The following is a 21,898-nucleotide window of genomic DNA, read 5'->3' as shown; positions in this document are numbered from 1 at the left end:
TAGCAAAACATACATGTAATAGGGCGTATTTCAAAGTACAGGTAGACGGCTGCATGTAGTCACTGATCTACTGGCAGTTACGAAGGCGTATTAGTATCATGTTTTTATGGTAAAGCTTTAATACCTGTGTTCGTGCACTATTCACTAAATTAACAAGTGAAATGTGAATCCCCTTGAAATATACAAGATTAACTGATTCTTTCTCTACGTGCTCTTTTGACAAGGACAACTTTCCCCTTAATTCCATGATTAAAGAATGTTTGTGGTTTTAATTCTCGACTGCTACGATAACATTACTGGAGACGTTAAATGACAAGACAAAATGATTACATAACTTCAGTCACTTCCATTAACATGTGACGTCATAAATTCTATTACCAGTTACCAACAGTTGCCAATTCTTATGTCTACTTATAACTAACATGCACAATTTAATTAAATGTATAGTAACTACGGTGTTTTCCGTCAATTAATTCTCTTGCTACATGCAGGACTTTTCCAACTGTTTACATACCATTCCAGACCTACTTTCAGGAACGCAAATCATAGGGGTTTGACCTTAGAGCATATCTACGTTGCTGTCTAGGCGGTTGTATTACCTTCTTTCTTGCTTTTTTGGGTGGAACTACTGGCGTAATAGGCCCGGTTTCTCCGGTCGGAATTTCATGCTGAACCAAATCCGTAGCCGGTAGAAATTGCCTCTCTTCAAACAACCACGAAAATTCCTCTAATACCGGCTGCAACATCCTTTTCTCCTCACTGTTTAAATGACCTAACTTCTCTGCTAACTGACTCCTTATCGTCGACGCGACATATCGCACTTCTCTAACTGAACATTTCTTTCCTTTCCTTCCTTTCTTATCTTTATTTCGTTGCTTCTCAGCTCCTCTTATTTCCTCAAAGATTTCCTGACCACTGGCAACAATAGTACCCTTCGGTATCACAACATCTTCTACACCAAAATTATCTATACTTACTGGTATCGCAAAACCCTTCTGTCTCCTTTCCGGTCGGCAGATACTTCTCTTTATATGTACTGACTGACGATCTAAAACATCATTCTGGGTGAGCGGGTCAACCAGAATGTCTGTATTAGGCTGTTCTTGATTTTTGACATCTATCCAGAGAATCTTTCCACTTCCGCCTTTTATCCTCACAGGGTCAGTGGTTTTTATCGCCCACATCTGCGGTTTTATGGGAGACTGTGAACGGCGCCTTTCGCAGCTCCCTCGCGTCTGACGGGGGTGCGCACTGCCAAATCGGTGAATTGCTTCGCCGAACTGCACAGTTCGCGTTCGATAATCCACTATCCCCTGATAACGGTGCAGGAAGTCATTCCCTAGTATGATGTCAAATTCACCCTTCTTTAGCCTTACTACCTCCATCATCTGACTGTATTTACCCTCGTCGATTTGCAGGTTCACTACACACGAACCTGCAGGGACAATTACTTCCTCTCCAAGGCCACTGATATGGTACCGGGATGGCTGTAACACCCTTCGATCATTTTTCTTCACAAACAATACACTAACTTGAGCACCAGTATCAACTAAAATTCTAACTGATTTGTTCCCGAGTACGCCAACTAGACTAACGTGTTCCACCTCTTTACATTTTTCGGTCCTAACCGGGTGTATTATTTTTGTCGGGGGCGCGGGTGGGTGGCGGAACCTGCCCCCCAAGCGTTTCCCTGGTTCGACCCCGCGTTGCGGCGGTGGCCGCGCATCTGATTTGAAAATGGTGACTTTGTGGAGCAAACATTATTAGCATGACCTACTGTCTGGCAAATAGTGCAATACGGCGCGCGACAGCGCATTGCCGTATGGTTGGGCTTCCCACAACGCTGACAAAATACTTCTTTTGCTGGAACCGGTACTGGGTCCGATGGGCGCGGGGCGGCAGCGCAAAAACGCAACACCTCTTCGCGAAGCATTGCCAAACGAACAGCTTCAAACAGAGAAGTGGGGGAGGCAGCTTTGACTTCTCCTCCGATGCAGGGGTCAATACCGCGAACAAATGCATCAATTGCACGCGCATCGGCTTCTGAGGGCAAAATTCTGTTTTCACCGGCATTTTCACCTAGCTTGTAGGTACGACAAGACACTGCTCGTATGCGATCTGCAAAGTCATCAAAATCCTCATTAGGCTTCTGCCTAAGGGTTGATAATTGATCTCTGTAATATGCGGTACCTCTGGTATCGGAATAACGCGTAGCCAATCCGCGGGCCAATACTTCAAATTCGTGCGTGTCACGCAATTCGTCCACCGTTTCTATGAACATTCGGGCTTCCCCTGTCAACTTGAGTCTGGCTACATTGACCAATAGATCGTCCGGCCAGGCACACGTGCGACCCACATCACGAATATTTTGTAAGAACATAGCTACATTTTCGTGGGACTTCCCAGAAAAGGTGGGAATGAAATCAGCCGCAGGAAAATTGCTTACAGTCGCCATGTTAGCAGAAATTGTGGCGTGTGTATTAGAGACAGAATTAGTGTTAGTTGCCTCTGTTTGAGCATTTGTTACAGGGGTGGAGCTAGCCACAGGTATGGAAGTTCGCGCACTAGTTTCCAGCGTCTGTTTCAAGACGTGGTTTTGCTCAAGTAGCTCCTGATTATGTGCGAATAACCGGCGCATTTGTGCATTTATGGCCTCGAGCGGGTCTTGCGAGACAGATGCCTCTACGGGGGTATCCCGTTCCGTCGCTCGTGTCCCTATTGGCATGTTTACAATTTTATGGGACGCTAGTGACCAGAAAAAAGTAATGATTGTTACAAAAAAAGGACGGCCACAAAGATTCTCAATCCAGCGGCGGAAGATCGTCGAAGCTATAGTTGTAAGCATCGCGGCGACTTACATGGTGATGGCGATGGTGCGACGCATTGGTGGCGGCGACGGCATGGTGCAGTGGCGGCGAGCGGTGGTCGGCGGACGGCGCTGGCTCGGCCGGTGGCGATGGCGGCAGGCCCCTGGCGCGTCGTTGACAGCGGCGGGCGACGGTGGGCGGCGCGGCGACGGCGGATGACGGCGCCCCGGCCCCGTCGCGCAGCGGTCAGCGCGGCGGCGTCCAGCTCACGTGGCTGACTAGCGTGGGCTGCCTCGCTGCAGCGCGCGCCCTGTGCGTGTTTAGTGGAACAGCCACGGCCCACGTGGAGCAAACGTGGCGGCCGGTTGGCGCATTCCATGCGCGAAGTGTACGGCGTCTTGCCGGGAGAAATTTAGTGTAGCGACAAAGTCACTACGGGAACGGATCCAAACTTCTGACACCAATTGTACAGGACGGCGGGTATGGGCAGGCGGTGGGCGTTATGGAATAATAGTGTAATTTTTAGAGAAAGGCCATTTATTGGCTAAAGCATGAGGAAAAGGGGCTACATAGGCCTAGGGAGGTGAGGGTGAGCCAGAGCTTACAATTTGGCGAACATTGTTCGCGAAGCTACCGAAAGTGGTCGTCTGCCAAAACTAAGTCCACAGTGCCGCAGCACCGGGAGAAGCGGGAGATGATCAATGCTACAGGGCGCGCATCCGACTTGCGGGTGAGCAAGAATACAAGAGAGCGGGCCCGGCGACGGGCGGCCGGGTATGTTCGACGCACCACGCGGCTTCCTCCACCCTGATTGGTCAGGACCGAGCAAACCGTGCGGGCGGCATGGAACTTTCCAGAGCGTTGCCTGCTAAGCGACGCCTGGGACGGCGTTACCTCGTCAGCACACGAGAGAGGCGCGTGAACAAGGTGCCCTTTCTCGGTGCTGACTTCCTGTTACTAGATCGTGGGACGAAAGAATTTACAGGCAGCTAACGCTGCCGGCCGTGGCTTGGCCGCAATGGAAAAATTAAGTTACTGGTTGGAGGCTCATATAATAAAGTAAAATCTCCTATTGTCTGGCTCATCCTTTACATTTGTATGACCGTACAGGTTAGTACCACGCCACGCTCATTCGGTGCAGAATCTTTAAACGATGTGGAAACGCGCAAGTGAATACCGATAAGTGTCGTCGACATCAAGGTATTATCGGCGTCTGGGATTTCGGACAGGACAGAATGACTTGCATAGAAAAGCATTTTTACTTGTCAGCGGATGAAAATATTAAATGTATTTTTGACCAGTTTCGGTTATTTCAGCCATCATCAACTGGAAGAAATATTATAAGATCCGTTGGTTTAAAAGTGCTTATTTCTCGTAGAATACACTTACGTATACCAAATGTAACAACGGCAAATCGTGGAACGCGTGGAATCTTCCAGTTAGTGATGGCTGAAATGTACCAGGTCAAGAAAAAACGTGATACTTGCAGCCGATGGCAAATAAAAATGTTTTTCTATAAATATCGTACAGCTGCAGCTCGTTACGTTCACAAATTTTTAATGTATGATTTCGTATCCTCAAACTATCACTTTGCAGCTCGCTTGGGGTACGTTGCTACGACTGCGATGCTAGAGTGGAAATAGTGGACTGAAGTAGGTCGTACCCAGCAGGTAGCATGTACTGGCTCACACATTGTAACCACAGTGCGGGATGCCGCCATCTTGTCTGCATGACTGTAACCAGCAGAACAGCTTCGTCCGCAGTGTCGGCTCGACTATAGAGCACTGTATCAGCAGTAGACATGTCTTCATCGTCAGTTCATGCCGTGTATTGAGGACACGACTGGTATAGTGCAAGGAATTGCATCCGCTTCTGTTGACCAAAAACTACCAACGCCTCAGACTGCAACGGGCACACTAAGGCTATCACTGGCAACCTGAGTGAAGAAATATAGTATCTTTTCAGAGTCCAACTTGTCCCACAGTGGTGGTCGCGTACGTGTTGGATGATATAGTAGTGAATTCAACCTGGAGGACATCTTTGTTGAGTCCCTTAGCCAACAGACGTCAAGTGTGCGGTTTGGAATCTCGTTGGCTGTGACATGCAGTCTCTTCTCACATACTGAGGGCAATTTGGGCCACAAATGATGCACTAGGATGGTTACAGAACCCGAGCCACTGCCTCTCCACATGCTATTTTTCAGCAGAACAATGCCCAGTCACAAGCGGCGTAAAATAGGCAAGCCTTATTCGAAGGCCGGAGCGATGAGGTTGTACACTGTTTACAGAAAGCGCCATGTCGAAAGAAAACCTGCGGGGTAGTCTGTGAGACAAAACCGATACGCATTGCAAAGTTACCTAACGTTTTTCTCTTGGGTAGTTTCTCTCTACACAGCAGCCTACCAGAGCAAACCAGTTGCGTCATTACCACTGCCTCAGTGGGCTGAACGTTCGTGTAAGATGTCGCCCATCGAACATCTCTGGGTTTTGATGTCAGCAATTTGTTCCGTCTGGTCTTCCAGCAAACGCTGTCGATGCTTTGTGGGCGTGCTTACAAACCGCGTTGAAGTGCATTCTCCATCTGTAGGTCCAGGCCCTCTTTCATTCAATGCCATATATAGAGGCTCTGCAGAATATGGTGGCTTCACAGCGTGGTTACAACTGCAGTTCTGCACTTTTAATCAGTTGTGTGTTGTTATGTCCCTAATCTGTGAAATAAACTGTAATCGTATTTCTTCTTCTTCATGCAACAGTGGTGCAGAAAGTACAAGCCTGCCTTTTTAATGACTCTGTCATGGATTGCTAGAACCGGGAAGATCGGAAGTAGGTGATTGTAATGCAAGTGCGTCCGCAGCAGGTGCACGATCTGCTACGTAATGTTTGCGTCGTGATACGAAATGCTCTCAAGCTTGTGAACTATCGCAGGCCTCCGCAGAGATAAGCCCTGACGTGTAGCGAACAGCTGGCAGCTGCTTTTTCCACGCAGGTCATTGCCCCGATAAGCAACTGTGTCACAGTAGATATCCGTTCGCGCCTGTTTGTCATGTAGCTGCGGTGGAAAACCGCGCTAAAGAGGCTCGAATCAAAATACAACATCTGCCACAGCGGCCGAGTGGTTCTAGGCGCTTCAGTCCGGAACCGCGCTGCTGCTACGGTCGCAGGTTCGAATCCTGCATCGGGCATGGATGTGTGTGATGTCCTTAGGTTAGTTAGGTTTAAGTAGTTCTAAGTCTAGGGGACTGACGACCTCAGATAGTCCCATAGCGTTTAGAGCCATTTGAACAGCATCTGCATATGGATAGAACGTTAGCGAGAGTAACTACAATAAATGACGTTCCTAGTGAAATGTACGACACTTCAAAGAAGTTATTAACGAAATGAACGAGCCTTATTTCTTTGGTACATCCAGCTATGCCTGACCTGACTGTTAGCAAATATACTTGTGAATTAATTTAAAAAAGGAGGCTTTTGAGACTCTTACGAAGCAGTGTGTGGCAGACCTTTTCGATTTGACAGCAGTGACAAGAGGTGGCACGTGTTCATCAAGATACCAACAAACTTACTATCAAACCCAATCTATGACCATTCAAATATCGCCTAATAACCACGGCGGTGGGTTGCTACTGGATGCAAGAATGCACATCTCGCAGTATGTGCTCAAAGGGACTGAGGATACGTGCTCTAGGGGACCAAGAAAATAATCTAAATGTATGCTCTGGAAGCCACTTCATGTGTATGTCGAAGGGTACTTAGTGTGCGACTGTCTCAGTGTGGTACCCAACCTCTCTAATTTTACGTTCATGGACTTTTATCGAGATATACACAGGAGGAAGCAATGTTTTGGCACTTTAGAAGTAAACCACACCGTGGTGGAGAACACCTCTTTTGCAGCGTCTGCCACTAAAGTTGCTTGAGAACCTCCGTGACGCTTCAGTTACCATAAAGATTTTCTTTAATAAATCTAACATAATTCGGGAGTGATTGCTTAGTAAACTATATGAAGCAAGCATCCATCCAAAAAAAACCATGGGGTAGGTTGTACAAAAAACCGATGCACAATATTGATCAGGAGGCACCCATATAATACAGTGATGATAAGTTATGAAATCCAGTCAGGTGTCCTATTACAGATCAGTCAATAACATCCACATGAGAATATCTGGTTCATCTACTACAGATACTACTACTACTGCAGGTGACGCGAGATGTGGCTGCTTGTCTGTAGGTGAACTCGGAAGCTATGCCTCCTGACTCTCTGTCCTTTATTAGTTTTTCTGTCGTTTGATCGTCCTTAGGTCACGGTTGTTTTTGTTATCGTGTTCATTCCTATGGCTGGTGTGACGTACCTCTCTATATTAGTCTATCCTGTGCAAGCCTCTTCATCCCTGCATCACTGTCACAACTTGCGCCCATTGGATCTGCTTAATGTGTTCAAGGCTTGGTCTCCTTCTGCAGTTATTAGCCGACATTTCCCTATATTACCAAACAGACAATTCCTTGATGCCGCAGTATGTGGCCTATTAGTCGAGCCCATCTTTTAGTCAAATTGTGCCATTAAATTCTCTTTTCTCATTTCGATTCGGTACATCCTCATTTGTTGTTCTATCTACCAGTCATATCTTCAGCATTGTTCTATGATACAACATTTCGGTAGCCTATATTCTCTTCGTGTGTGAAATGTTAATCGTCCACTTTTCACTTCCATTTAAGGTTTCACTCCACATAAATACATACACAAAAGATTTAGTAACACTTAAAGTAGATGTTAATGAAAACCTGTTTTTCAGAAATACTTTGTTTTCTACAGCTAGCCTGCACTTTAAATCCTTTCTACTTTGACCATCGTCATTTATTTTGCTGCCCAAATAGCAAAACTCTTCTGCTACCTTTAGTGTGTCATTTCCTGATCTAATTACCTCAGCAACTCCTTACTTAATTCAACAAGGTCTGATTAGCCACGTTTTGGTTTTCCTGATGTTGTTCTTATATTCTTTTTTCAAGGCACTGTCCACTCCGTTCGACTGTTCTGCCAAGTCGTTTGCTATCTCTGTCAGCATTTCAATGTTATTAGCGAATCTCTCACTTTTTATTTCTTCTCCCTGAACATTGATTCCCTGTCCTAATTTTTGTTTGGTTTCTTTCAATGCTTGCTCATTGTACAGGGTGAATAACATTCGAAATTGGCTGAAACCCTGTCTGACTTCCTTCTCAACTACTGCTTCTCATGCGAAAAGTTGTAAATAACATTTCGCTCCCTGTATTTTATCCATGCTCCCTTCAAAATTTCAAAGAGTATTATCCAGTCAACTTTGTCAAAAGCATTCTCTAAAATCTGCAGATGATAAAAACTTAGGTATGATTTTCTCCCAGGATAAGTCTCAGTATTGCCTCGCGTGTCCACAGATTTCTCCTGAACCGAAAGTTACTTTCCTCAAGGACGGTTTTGCCATATTTTCCTTTCTTCTATAAATAATTAGTTTCTGCTCAAGTTGTACTATGTAGTGGATATTCTTTAGTTATGCAACGGTGAAGCCATCTGATGAAGTTTAGCCACTGCGTCTTTCTCTCAGTGCACGACTGTGTCAGTGGACTGGACAAATCGTACATACAAGGATTGTGTGTGTGTTGAGTGTGAAGACAAATTTTTGCAAATTTATGACCAGCCGCAGTCGCATGTCCACTTCAGTATGGGATGATCTAGTGTAAGGTGTAATGGCTATATGTGCAGTTATATCTGTTGGTGACCGAGGACGGTGTACTGAACAACAATACATCAGTGTTTATGCCATGTGCAGATTAAAAATTGTAGCCATTACAAGTCGTATGTTCTTGGGTTGGTTAGTATCTCCAAGTATATGTGGAAAGATCAAGCCATTGATGTTTATTTTCCCACGGGCAGCAGATCAGATGTCGCAGTGTAGACGCAAAACGGTAAGTCTATACTGACAGGTGTAGGCCACTTCGCGGTGCAGTACGACCGAGCCGAAAACGTGAGCTCGTAAAGTTTATACGTGTTCGTGGGAAGGCTGTTCGACGCGTAGAAAAATACAACCATCACACTGATGTGTGTACATATTAAGGTACCACACATAAAAGTAACTGCAATTACACACGTTACACCCTGTATAAGTCGCGCCGCTGGTGGAAACCGTCACAGACAGGAGGCGCCTTGGTGACCCTGTGCGGGTAAGTGGACACGCGGGAAAGTGTCTTGGGCGTAGTTTCTGTGGGGACGCTCACATTTCAGAGCATATATGGCACAAAAAGAAAGTGGCTATCAGTATTTAAGTTTTGGGCTAATAGGACATTGCCGTATAGACGCGTATCGTGTGACAATACTCCACCTATAAGAATAGTAGATAGTGTGATTCCTTCCATCTGTTTATCAGGCGTAACCATGGTGGTGCTGTCACCCTGACCGGGTCTTCAGTTTACTTTGACTGGCAATACATTTACATCTGTGCGGTGCGTAGTGGAGTACCCTGTATCACTACTAGTCATTTCCTTTCGTTTTCCACTCTCAAATAGAGCGAGGTAAAAACTACTATCCATACGCCTCCGTACGATTCCTAATTTTGCTTATTTTATATTCTCGGTGCTTACTCGAAATGTACGTTGGCGGCAGAACTGCAGTCAGCTTCAAGTGTCGGTTCTCTAAATTTTCTCCACAGCTTTTCTCGCAAAGACATCGCCTTCGATCCAGTGATTGCCATTTGAATTCCCGAAGGAGCTCCATAATACTTGCGCGTTTTTCGAACCCGTCTCTGAACTGTTTTGATGTCTTCCTTTATTCCGACTTTGTGCGGATCTCAAACACTCGAGCAGTATTAAAGAATGTATTGCACACGTGTAATATATGCTGCCTCTTTTACAGATAAACCACACTTTCCTAAAATTCTCGCAATGAACTGATGTTGACCTTTCGCCTTCCGTACTACAATCCTTAATACACGTTCTATTTCATATCGCTTTGAAACGTTACACCCAGATATTTAATTGACATGACCGTATCAAGCAGCACACTACTAATGCTGTATTCGAACATTACGGGTTTGTTTCTCCTACTCGTCTGTATTAAGTTTCATTATTCTACATTTAGAGCTAGCTGCCATTCATCATATCAAACATAATTTTTTTCTGTCTTGCATCTTCCTACAGCCCCCCGGTGACTACACCTTCCCATACACCACGGCATTATTATCAAAGAGCCGCAGACTCATGCTCACCTTGTTCGCCAGGTCATTTATGTATATAGAAAAGAACGGACGTCCTATCACATTCCTGTCGATACCGTTGTGTCTGATCAACAGTCGCCTTCGATGAAAACGTGCTGGATTCCGTTACTTAAAAAATCTTGGAGTCATTCACATATCTGGGAACCCATGCAGTATGATCATGGTTTTGTTAACAGTCTGAAATGGGCCACCGTGTCCAGTGATTCTAGGAAATCTAGGAATATGGAATCCGCCTGTTACCCTTCGTCCATAGTTGACAGGATATCATGTGAGAAGAAGGGGAGCTGAGTTTCGCACGAGCGATGCTTTCTAAAGCATTCCTCCACATGACAGCTGGTCACGCTGACCACTCAGCAGTGGAGGTGGATCGTTACAGACAATATTTTATTAAAAACAAACAGTATTACCTTGAAAAAGTCTGAGGTTACTATTAATGTTGTCGGTCTGCCATTAATACACAACAAGAACAACAAGCGGATTGTAAGGGAACAGCGTTACATTTATTTCTTTATTTTTGTATATTTTTGCTACTAAAACTGATAAGTTGCTAACGATAACATACGTACACTGAAGCGGCAAAGACACTGGTATAGACATGCGTATTCAAGTACAGAGATATGTAAATAGGCAGAATACGACGCTGCGATCGGCAACGCCTATATAAGACAACAAATGTTTGGCGTAGTTGTTAGATTTAAGAGAGTTTGAACGTGATGTTATTGTCGGCACACGAACGATGGGACACAGCATCTCCGACATAGGGATGAAATGGGAATTTTCCCCTACGACCATTTCATGATTGCACCGTGAATATTAGGAACCCGGTAAAACATCAAATCTCCGGCATTGCTGCGGCCGGAAAAAGACCCTGCAACAACGGGACCAACGAGGACTGAAGAGAATCGTTCAGCGGGACAGAAATGGAATCCTTCTGCAAATTGCTGCAGATTTCAATGCTGGACCATCGATGAGTGCAAACGTAGGAACCATACAACGGAACATCTTCAGTATGGGCTTTCGGAGCCGATGAGCCATTCGTATACCCTTGACGACTGCATGATACAACCCCTCAACACCAACAGTGGACTGTTGATGTCTGGAAACACGTTGCCTGGTCGTTCAAGTCTCGTTTCAAGTTTTATCGATCGGATGGACGTGTAAGGGTATGGAGACAACCTCATAAATCCATGGAACGTCCATGTCATCAGGGGACTGTTCAAGCTGGTGGAGGGTCTGTAATGGTGTCGAGCGCGTGCAGTTGGAGTGATATGGGACCCCTGATCCATCTGGATACGACTCTGACAGGTGATACGTACGTAAGCATCCTGTCTGATCACCTGCATCCACTCGTGCCCATTGTGCATTCCGACGGACTTGAGCAGTTCCAGCGCGACAACGGGACACCACACACGTCCATAATTGCTACAGAGTGGCTCCAAGAACTCTCTTCTGAGTTTAAACACTTGTGCTGGCCACCAAACTCCCCAGACATGAAAATTATTGAGCATATCTGGGATGCCTTGCAACGTGCTGTTCTGAAGAGATCTCTACCCCATCCTACTCTTACGGATTTATGGACATCCCTGCAGGATTCGTGCTATCGCTTCCCTCCATCACTGCTTCAGACATTATTCGAGTCCATGCCACGTTTTGTTGTGGAACTTCTGCGCTCTCGCGGGGACCCTACACGATATTCGGAAGGTGTACCAGTTTCTTTGGCTCTTCAGCGTATTTTATGAGAGATATTTCATAAAGTCGCTGCGACTGATATATTTGTATAATTATCTGCTGCAGTTCAAATTGTGAATATCAGCTTTCTTCCAGAAGAGTAAATCGTTACGCCTTTAAACAGCGTATACAGTCACTGTAGGGAATGTCTTTGACCTTGTATTTCCGTTTCTTCGAACGACTTTTTTTCTGGGACGAATGCAGTTTTCCAGCAGATTGTGAATAAGTTCACACAATCTTGCATTCTACAAGAATTCGCTCTTTGAGCGCGCAATTTTGATGGAAGGCAACGGTTACAATCTTATGCAGTAGCAAGCCGTCTTTTGTATATTATAGGCTTTGATGCAAGTTATTTCTAAGAAAAATTCGATGATGCAAGAATTACTCCTCGAGTACTTCAAAGATAGTTTCAAGAGGTGAAAATATGGCTGGCTTCTCTATGTTATACGAGACATGAAGATACTGTGAAAGCACATTTGCACAATATTCTCAACTGCGCTGCGGCTTAAAGGCGCGGAATTGACTTAATATTTTGGAACTACTATTGTTACAAGAGACACAGACATTTTAGAGAGAGACTGTGGTGATTATTTTTGTGTGTCTGCTGGAGGCGGAGAGGGGAGCAAGGTGATAGAAAAATGTGACAGTTTATATCAAATGGTTTTAGAATCATTCACAAGTAACGTATGATCATTTTGCTCAAAGCCTGTAAATATATTATCTATTAAGTAAAGAAATATCTGTTAACATATAGTTTTGTGTGGTAAAGTTTCATAAGAAAGAGGGTAATTAAAACTTGATGGCTAGAATTGCAATAGTACATGGTTAATGTGCTCCACTCAGTTTCTAAAAGCAAAAGTAAATACTACCATATAATAACAAGAAAATTCATTTTTACTTGAGAAGTTAGTAAATTTCATTGCTAATAAGATAGACGCTAAAAAGATAGACTTTATTTCGGTACTAAAAGGTAAATTCGCATTCGCATAAATTCAAAAACAATCTCATTAGCCATTTCAAGTTCAGTTACAATAATGGGTTTTAGAATTTGTTTCTTCAGGACTGGCAGCCGGCCGAAGTGGCCGTGCGGTTAAAGGCGCTGCAGTCTGGAACCGCAAGACCGCTACGGTCGCAGGTTCGAATCCTGCCTCGGGCATGGATGTTTGTGATGTCCTTAGGTTAGTTAGGTTTAACTAGTTCTAAGTTCTAGGGGACTAATGACCTCAGCAGTTGAGTCCCATAGTGCTCAGAGCCATTTTTTTTTTTCAGGACTGGCGACCAATTTTTGTGGGCGGTATTATCTATTTTCAAAAGGAAAATCTCAAGTTGAGTTTTTACTGGTTCCTGACCGAGATGTAAATACTAGCACTGTGTGTTACTGAGAAAATCTGAGTTATCAAAATTATAAGGAAGGTAAGAGTGAAATGAAGTGGTATATGTTATTTCTAGAGAGAAAGACCCCCATAAAATTCCATGAAATGCTCCCGAATAACAACAATAACTTCAACAAAAGTTAAACGAATTTATACACGGTTAATTTTTATCAAAAAATTTTGTTTAGGTAAAAGTACTTCTAAAAGTTCAGTTTTTATTAATCGTTGAAAGTTTGTTGTTTGATGCTACGACCATCTCTTACGGATGTAGCAAGATCACGCAGTTTTGCAACGCAACCAGTCGTTCGTAAAATAGACGATGAAAGAAAGTTCACGATGTTGAGAGAAAGTATAGCGAAAGGTCGTTACATGGTCCCAACACACTTCTCTGGGGCACTGCTGGAGTTATTTCTACATCACCGCTGTCTCTTCATCCAGTACAACATGCAGCGAGTGTCGTTGTCTAAAGAAAACATTTTCTTTCGCACAACAAACTTTCAGAAGTATCGAAGTCCTTTAAAAGCACCTGCAGTACAACAAGAAAGTAGTGTACAGGTTGCCCAGAGAGATACGCAGAATAATATAGTATGTGACTGGGAAATTATAACTTTCAGTCTGTTACGGATGATATTTTTATGGAAGTCAAAACTGTACACACTATCTAATGAAGGGAACAAAGGAAACTTGGAAAAAGTGTTCGCTGTAGGCATATCAATGGTTTCTTTGGTGAGAACGATATAAACTCTTTGAAATTATGCAGATCGGCACTTAATGTATCGGTATAAGATAAGAAACTCTGGTCAAGATAGTCAGAAACTACAAAGCCAGACGTCCTAAAACTCTGCCTTTGGGATACAATTATCTGTGAATCATTGTTTATGCAATGCAAGAAACTGATTTCTTAGGTCTTTTGCTGGGTGTTGTATGAACAGTTCTGTAGGTGAGGCACCTGGCGTGACCGAAAACGTACTCCTGCTAAAAGATGGCGCTAATTGTTCGAGCAGCTACAAGACAAATGTTTGTCGAAGTCATTCCTGGATAAAAGTGGGAGAATGGTAATTCGAACCAATGTTCCGACTGTGCCGCAATGTGCATCTCGTATTAGTATAAAAGTATGTCTATTTGGATTTTCATCATCGTCCGCAGAACAATGCTAAATTAGAAATTTTCTCGTTTTTGTTTGTAATATTGGACTGAGTCGTTTCTGGACAAGAGTTCCCACTATAAAACCGGATATATTTCTGCTGCTCCATCAACACAGAAGAAAATTGCAAATGCGTGCACAGAACGGGCAATGGACAGTCAAATGGAAACGAGACAGATGGAAAAAAGTAAGTAAACTCTACATTATTTCTAAAGTATTCGCCGTAACCGTTGACATATTTATCCCACAGTGAAAGAAGGTGGTCAGTGCCTTCATGGAAAAAGTTTGCGCTGGCCGCTGTGGACGAGGGGTTCTAGGTGCTTCAGTGGGGAACCGCGCTGCTGCTATGGTCGCAGGTTCGAATCCTGCCTCGGGCATGGATGTGTGTGATGTCCTTAGATTAGTTAGGTTTAAGTAGTTCTACAGCCAAGGGACTGATGACCTCAGGTGTTAAGTCCCATAGTGCTTAGAGACATTTGATCCATTTTCGAAAAATTTTGCGGTTGCCTACGTAACCACGATTGCACCCAGACGTGTATTTCTTCGTCCGTAGCATACGACGGCGACGAATGTCTTTTTTCGGAGCTGCAAGAAAATAGAAATCGCATGGAGAGAGGTAGGGACTGCATGGAGCAGGTGGCTGGGGCCCACATGTTGACAAGGTTGCTTCGAGTAAGCTGCAAAAGTTTCGCTGGGAAGCTCTTACACATCCTCGACGCAGTTCAGATCTATGCCCATGCATATTTTTGGAGCTCTGACGAAAGACATTCGTGGCCTTCGATTTGATTCGGACGAAGAGGTGCACGTCTCTGTACAATCATGAATTCGTTAGCAACCGTAAAAATTTTTCCATGAACGCATTGACCGTTTTGTTTCACAATGGGATAAACGTATTAACAGATAGGGAAAATGCTTTTGAAATAATAATCAGTTTACTTACTTTTTTCCATCAGTCTCGATTTCATTTGACTATCCCATATACATACGTAACATGAATAACATCTACAGTTTCATAAGACAGTTAATGGTGTATCTAGTAAAACAGTAATAATGTCTGCCTTGTTCTATAATCACTCATGATCTCATTACAAATGAATAGGGGAGAGTGTTGTACGTTCTGTATCAAGAAACACACACGATATTTGAATCCAGTGACTGATTTTGGAACCACACGAAGGAATGCGTATTAGACACCGATATTAAAAGTTTACGCCACTTTCTACAGTTTTTGCTGTTGTTAAATACGAGGTCGTGTTTCGCGTATCGTGTGAAAATACTGTGCGTCCAACACATTTAAATGATGTGTAATAAAGGGTGATCCAAAAAGAAAGAACAGAGTTCAGTTGTTTATTACAGACAAACTACGAAATATAGAAACACATCGCGCATGTCAGTGAATAGAGGATTTATGTTCGCACAGACACTACACCGTATACTCAACATGAGCACCACACGTTGCTTGGAAACATGGAAACAGTAGTGCATTTCATTCGGCACACAAATTAAGACGTCCCTATTTATTGAATCGACAGCTTCCACAATTCGTTTATCAGCCCTTTAAGAGTAGCTGCCATAGGTGGTACAAATAATGCCTTTTATGTACTCCCACGAAAACAAATGGCATTGTATGAGGTCTGGTGAGCTGGCAGGCTAAAAAAAAAATGAACAAGACCGTGTTGTTCAGCTCTTCCAGTCCAACGCTATGGGATGGTGTTTTTAAGATAACTCAACATCTCAAGGTGAAAGCGAGGCGGGGCGCCATCATGCACAAAAATGATATCATCGGAACCATCTTGAAGTTGAGTAAACAACCAGTCCTGCAGCATGTCCAGGTATGACATTCCTGTCACACAGAAACATCCATAAACTTTGTGGAAAAAATGGCAAAAAACACTTTCAGTTTCAGTGAGTCTCTTTCATGTTTTACGACGACGTCAGAACTTTGTGACCCCAAAGTTCTTACATTACGCCGGTTTACTCTACCCGATGGATGGGACGTCGATTCGTCGAGAAGATGAGTCGTTCGAGAAAAGTGTCTTCTGCCATATCCTGGAGAAACAAATCCCAAATTCGTAACTTCGTAACTGGTTATGATCGTCGTAACTTGTTATGGTCGCCTGGACTCGATTGCTGCAGTAACTGCAATTGTAAGGCTTCGTATGCAGGCGTCGTTTCGGAACACGCCACACTGCCGTTTTAGGACGCTGAATTTCCTGGCCCGCCTGTCTTGTGGGCGCTCAGTGGCTCCGTATGAACGCATCTCAGATGCGCTCGACATTCTCACAAGACATGCTCGGCCAACCAATGATTTTCCCCTTGCGTATGCAACCAACTTCCAGGAATTTTGTCTGCCAATCATAAATCTGTCTGTGCAGAAGCGGTTTATTACTGAATCGACAGCGCAATACGGGTTGAACAATGGATTGACTTCGGACAAATTACAACACACAAAATGGTTTCTTTTGTGCTGTAGTCGCCTGTTGCTACACCAGCGCAGTTGTATCAAAACCTCGAACCTTTCTCTATACAGTAACATGCGCAATGTGCTTCTGTGATTTATAATTTGTCTATAATAAACAACTGAAATCTGTTCTTTCTTTTTGAATCACCGGTAGTATTAAATCTATTTGGACTATATTATTAAATCTCCAGATATATAATTTTATCATGAGTTAAGTGTTAAATATCGTTGAATGATTAGAATACGATGTGGGCAGTTACGCCATACTTCGTCGCTAGCTCGCTATCTTGCGCTGTGAAACAGAAGAAGATCTTTTACCATGGAGCTTGTGGTAATTGCAAATTCTGTCAGTTTCCTTAATGTATTGAATATTCTTCTTGCCTTGAAAATGTAAATTTATGTCAGTTTCCAAAATCTCCTATTTCAGAAGATGTCTATCTTGTAAGTGGTTTCTAATCACACTTCTGCTTAATTTGATTTCATGTAGTGATTATTGTTGTGTATCAGAATAATAATGTGTCACATAGACTATTAAATACCGTAATGATGAGATTTTTCGAGTGCAACGCTTTTAAATTTAAGCCGAATATTGGTTCCTAGCCTCATGACCACTCTGTACCTAGGAAAATACCTAGGAACATGTTTTCACATTTGGATAACCCTTGATTTTCCATAGTAATTTTTATAATTCAGAAAAAGACTGCAACGCAATAAAATTGAATGCCATCATTTAAAAATGGAATAAGAAAATAAATGAAACGTTTATTACATGGCTGGCTAAAGGAGAAAATCGGAAAAGTGTTCCACGGCACACCCCTCCCTTTTCTCTTGTTTCCAACCAGACCTTCTACATTTCCCAAAGCTCATACATGGTACAATCTACCTAAATTTTTCTCGCTCAGAACTTACTGTGTCACAAAATATTCTTTTCTAACCTGTAAATACATTTTATATCTGCTACTTTTCAATTATTATTACTATTATTATTATTATTACAAAGAGCAGCAAAAGGTGGTAGTTGATACTGTTCCTCGTACTTTTATCGTTATAGTCAAATCTTCTTTCAAATCATTTTCCACACTTTTCATATCATTTAATTACAAGTGAAAATATTATTAGTCTCCTTCCTTAAGCAACCAACATGTAAAAAGGATCGTATGTATAAACCACTTTCCCGATGTGATGCGCACACTGTAATGGGCAATAACGGTTTTCCTGTAGCGCTGAATTCCGCAACTAATACTCGGAACAGCTGTTATTAATTATAAGAATCGCTCTTTCGTATTAGACGAAATATAGTCGAAAATACTCTTATAATTTACAGCGAGAGTACGAATAGGTACTTCAACTGTATTTTATTCTTGACTAACAAGGAACCCAACGATGGCTAGGTCGCAAAAGATCAATGATGTTAACGGCATTCGACGCCACGCATATTGTCTACCACGCAACCACAATATTCGCTACTAATTGTAACAGGCGGCGGGACTGGTGAGCACAGCATGAGGTTGTGTAGTTGAACTACTTAGACGACGAGTAACTCACAATAGTGCTACTGCGGTAGTGTTGTTGCTACAAAGCAGAACCATGGCAACGATAAACAAAACAAAAATTGTATTATATCTACAATAACAGTTTCAGAAGTTGACATCTTGTCAGAAAGGAACCCAAGAAATTTCGCAGAGTGAGAAAGAAGTCGCAAATGCTATATCAGCGTTTCTGCAAGATGAGTCAGTGAAATGTGTGGTGTTGTATACGCTCGACCGTGCGGACAATATACATGAGTAGTAACATGATGACGGTAAGTGCTTTGCAAATGAACATGGTATTAAAACAGGTATCGACCCATGTAGTTCATCATCCTTGACAGACAGGGAACCACAAATCGAGTTTCCAGTGAAAAGTAGTAAAGGACAATCGTTATCCATAGAGCAGGTACTAAACATAGCTGGTATGCGAAAATCGTTACATCTACATCTACATCTACATGACTACTCTGCAATTCACATTTAAGTGCTTGGCAGAGGGTTCATCGAACCACAATCATACTATCTCTCTACCATTCCACTCCCGAACAGCGCGCGGGAAAAACGAACACCTAAACCTTTCTGTTCGAGCTGTGATTTCTCTTATTTTATTTTGATGATCATTCCTACGTATTTAGGTTGGGCTCAACAAAATATTTTCGCATTCGGAAGAGAAAGTTGGTGACTGAAATTTCGTAAATAGGTCTCGCCGCGACGAAAAACGTCTTTGGTTTAATGACTTCCATCCCAATTCGCGTATCATATCTGCCACACTCTCTCCCCTATTACGCGATGATAAAAAAACGAGCTGCCCTTTTTTGTACCCTTTCGATGTCCTCCGTCGATCCCACCTGGTAAGGATCCCACAGAGCGCAGCAATATTCTAACAGAGGACGAACGAGTGTAGTGTAAGCTGTCTCTTTAGTGGACTTGTTTCATCTTCTAAGTGTCCTGCCAATGAAACGCAACCTTTGGCTCGCCTTCCCCACAATATTATCTATATTATCTACATTAGCAGCATAGTAAAAAGTCAATTACGAACAGATTTGAATTAAGTCTGCAGCGATGTGACCGTGTATTGCATTGGAAAACTATGAATATCCAAAGGAGGACAACGTGCACTCGTTACAAAAACTGGTGTTTGCGCGTTTCAAGGTTTCTCACTAAAATTTACGTGATGCGCACAATAGTAATCTAGTACGTTATGCACGCCAAACTGAGCGTGATATAGATTACAGTGATTTCAAGGGAAGCAGTGGATGGTTATATAGCTTCAAACAGTGCTACAAAATTGGAAGGCGAAAGATAGCAAAATCTTAGACAAAATGTCAACTTGACGATGCTCAAAAAACTGTGTAATCAGCATGAAAATTTTATCCCATCGTTCAGTGAGGACGGAATGCATATGAAAGGAACCCTGGAAATTGGACGAACAAGAGAGTTGCATCGAGGTCAGCTAACGTCAAAGCCTTAACGCATTCGTAAACAATTATGCCGACTGTTAATTTGGATGGTAAACTGACCAGAAAGTTACTTATTGTGCTGCAAGAAGTTGGAGGTGTTCTCTCCCCTGCGGTTCTTTCCCGTATGCGTCATGTTGCAAGTAGTGAGAATATTTACTTCACAGAAAGCAACAGTGGGAAAACGAGCTTAAGAGAACTACAACTATGGTATGAGTATTGCTGTAAGTCAATATCTGATGAAATTGACTTGCTTTTGCTTGATTCCTGGTCTCCGCATAAAAAAACCTACCTCTTTAGGGCAAACTATCCTTCTTGAAAAGTGTGTGATACTGAATTTCAAACCACCTTGAACCACCGCACAAATTCAGGTTACGCATGTTTGTCTTTTCCGTGCCTATGAAATATATTATCGCACTATCTGCAGCTACACCATAAAGAATAGCCAGGTTCACGATAAGGTCCACGACAGACTGTTTCGAATTCCGTTGCTTGCCATCACTCTCCATTTGTTCTCATCGCCCCGTTACACCAGTATGATTTTACATGCATTGTTTAAAAGTGGGTGCCTAGCTGAACGTCCTGCGCTTTTTGTAACTCCCAACGAGTTCGCCTTCGATTTCGATGGCACGAACATTTGTGATCACTGTGACGCGCCATTTTTCATTCGGTGTGCGTGGTGCAAGCTAAGGTGTGTTTTGAATATTTCTTGAATGTCGACAATTTCCATTTTGTTATGTATAATACATACATCACATAGATGTTTGATCTCTGCATCCCCCGGAAACTCACTTCCTGATGCACTCGGTGAGTCATTAGCAGCTAATATTTTTCCTGTCACAATTGTTCAAATGAACCTTAGTAAAGACTGAATTTGCGACCCCGTCTCAAGGTGTTCCCAGTAAGACTCCTTAGAGTCCTCTACATAGGCAGTATTTTCTTTGGGTAAATGTAACTGTCCACTTTTCCTCTGTGGCTGGTTGTTTTTACTTGTGGCCGTTTATGTGTTGTTGTTGACGCTTTGAAAGAGAATGGAAAAAAGATGAAAGGCAGTATCTCTACGTCACTGGTAGCACCAAAGAAAATGCAGAGCACAGAACAGCCAACCGATGTACGGATCAGTATCAATAGTATCACAGTGACACACGACATACTGTAAAAAGGTTTGGGATTTGGCTCACGACACAGACGAATAGACACTGCACAACACCAACTCATATCTCCGTTTGATAAACATTACTGCAGCAGCCTGAGCTGAACAGGCTACCAATGAGTCTAATGGAACTTCCTCGACTGCAGATATGGTTACGTGAGTGGTAAAACCAACAGTCTACTGAAATGTGTTCATTTCATTCTACTTAGTGTGGAGAAAAGTACCAAACGTGTACAAACTTTCAGTACCTACACCGCTTATTAAATGTGTTATGAATAATGTGAGAAAATATATTTACTCCCTTGTACCAATTCCTGAACAGACAAGAACACCAAATACAGTTAATCAGTCAAGTTCATTTTTCTTGGGAGTCTAACCAGAAACTTTTAAGAACGTGCTAAAACAGAAGATAAACATTGTTTGAAGAATGACTGGCGGATGAGCAGAAACCTATTTGGGTCATGAAATTCTGATCAGCTTTTTAAGACTCATGAGTGAAAATCACTATCGTATGTTACAGCAACTTATTTAAGCATGATTGTAGTCGAAAACTTTCTTCCTGTCACTACTACTACGATCTAGTCGTAACTCAAAAGAAAGAAAAGAAATACATTACGATGACTGACTCAATTATGATTTCTCTCACTTACCTTAGTTTCCTATGGATAACTAACAACGGAAATAACAGAAGTCACTCTTTGATGAACAGCACGGCCTTAGGAGCGATTCTGGACGCTTTGAGGGGCGGACAAGACAATATATGGATGGAGCCCAGTGAAGCAGATAAGCACTACATTGGACCGTTTAACAGCACAACTAGTATGCTGTGGCTCACAAAGGTCATTGGCCTTGTCAGTGATAAGAAGCTGTTTATGTACGAGCTGACGACTACTCGAGTTCCTTTGTTTCACTATATTGTCAAGTAATGGTGCGTCTCGTCTTGCAGATATCGGTATACGCGTTTTTGTTACCAAGCAGTAAAGCAACAGTGAAAGGAGCAGTGATGGTACCA

General features: G+C 42.9%; 1 protein-coding gene across 1 annotated transcript in view; it reads right to left on the bottom strand.

Annotated features, from left to right (window-relative positions):
* LOC124545862 (UDP-glycosyltransferase UGT5-like) overlaps window positions 1–21,607 on the bottom strand; it is a 63,999-nt gene extending 42,392 nt beyond the window's left edge. Inside the window, exon 1 of the mRNA XM_047124821.1 lies at window positions 21,537–21,607. The gene's annotated coding sequence lies outside the window, so the exon portion shown is untranslated. The remainder of the gene's footprint in view (window positions 1–21,536) is intronic.
* Window positions 21,608–21,898: the final 291 nt, after the last annotated feature.

This window comes from Schistocerca americana, chromosome 8, assembly GCF_021461395.2.
Source record: "Schistocerca americana isolate TAMUIC-IGC-003095 chromosome 8, iqSchAmer2.1, whole genome shotgun sequence".
NCBI classification, from domain to species: Eukaryota; Metazoa; Arthropoda; class Insecta; order Orthoptera; family Acrididae; genus Schistocerca; species Schistocerca americana.
The sequence above is the reverse complement of the archived record's forward strand: the minus strand, read 5'-3'. Positions and strand labels throughout refer to the sequence as shown.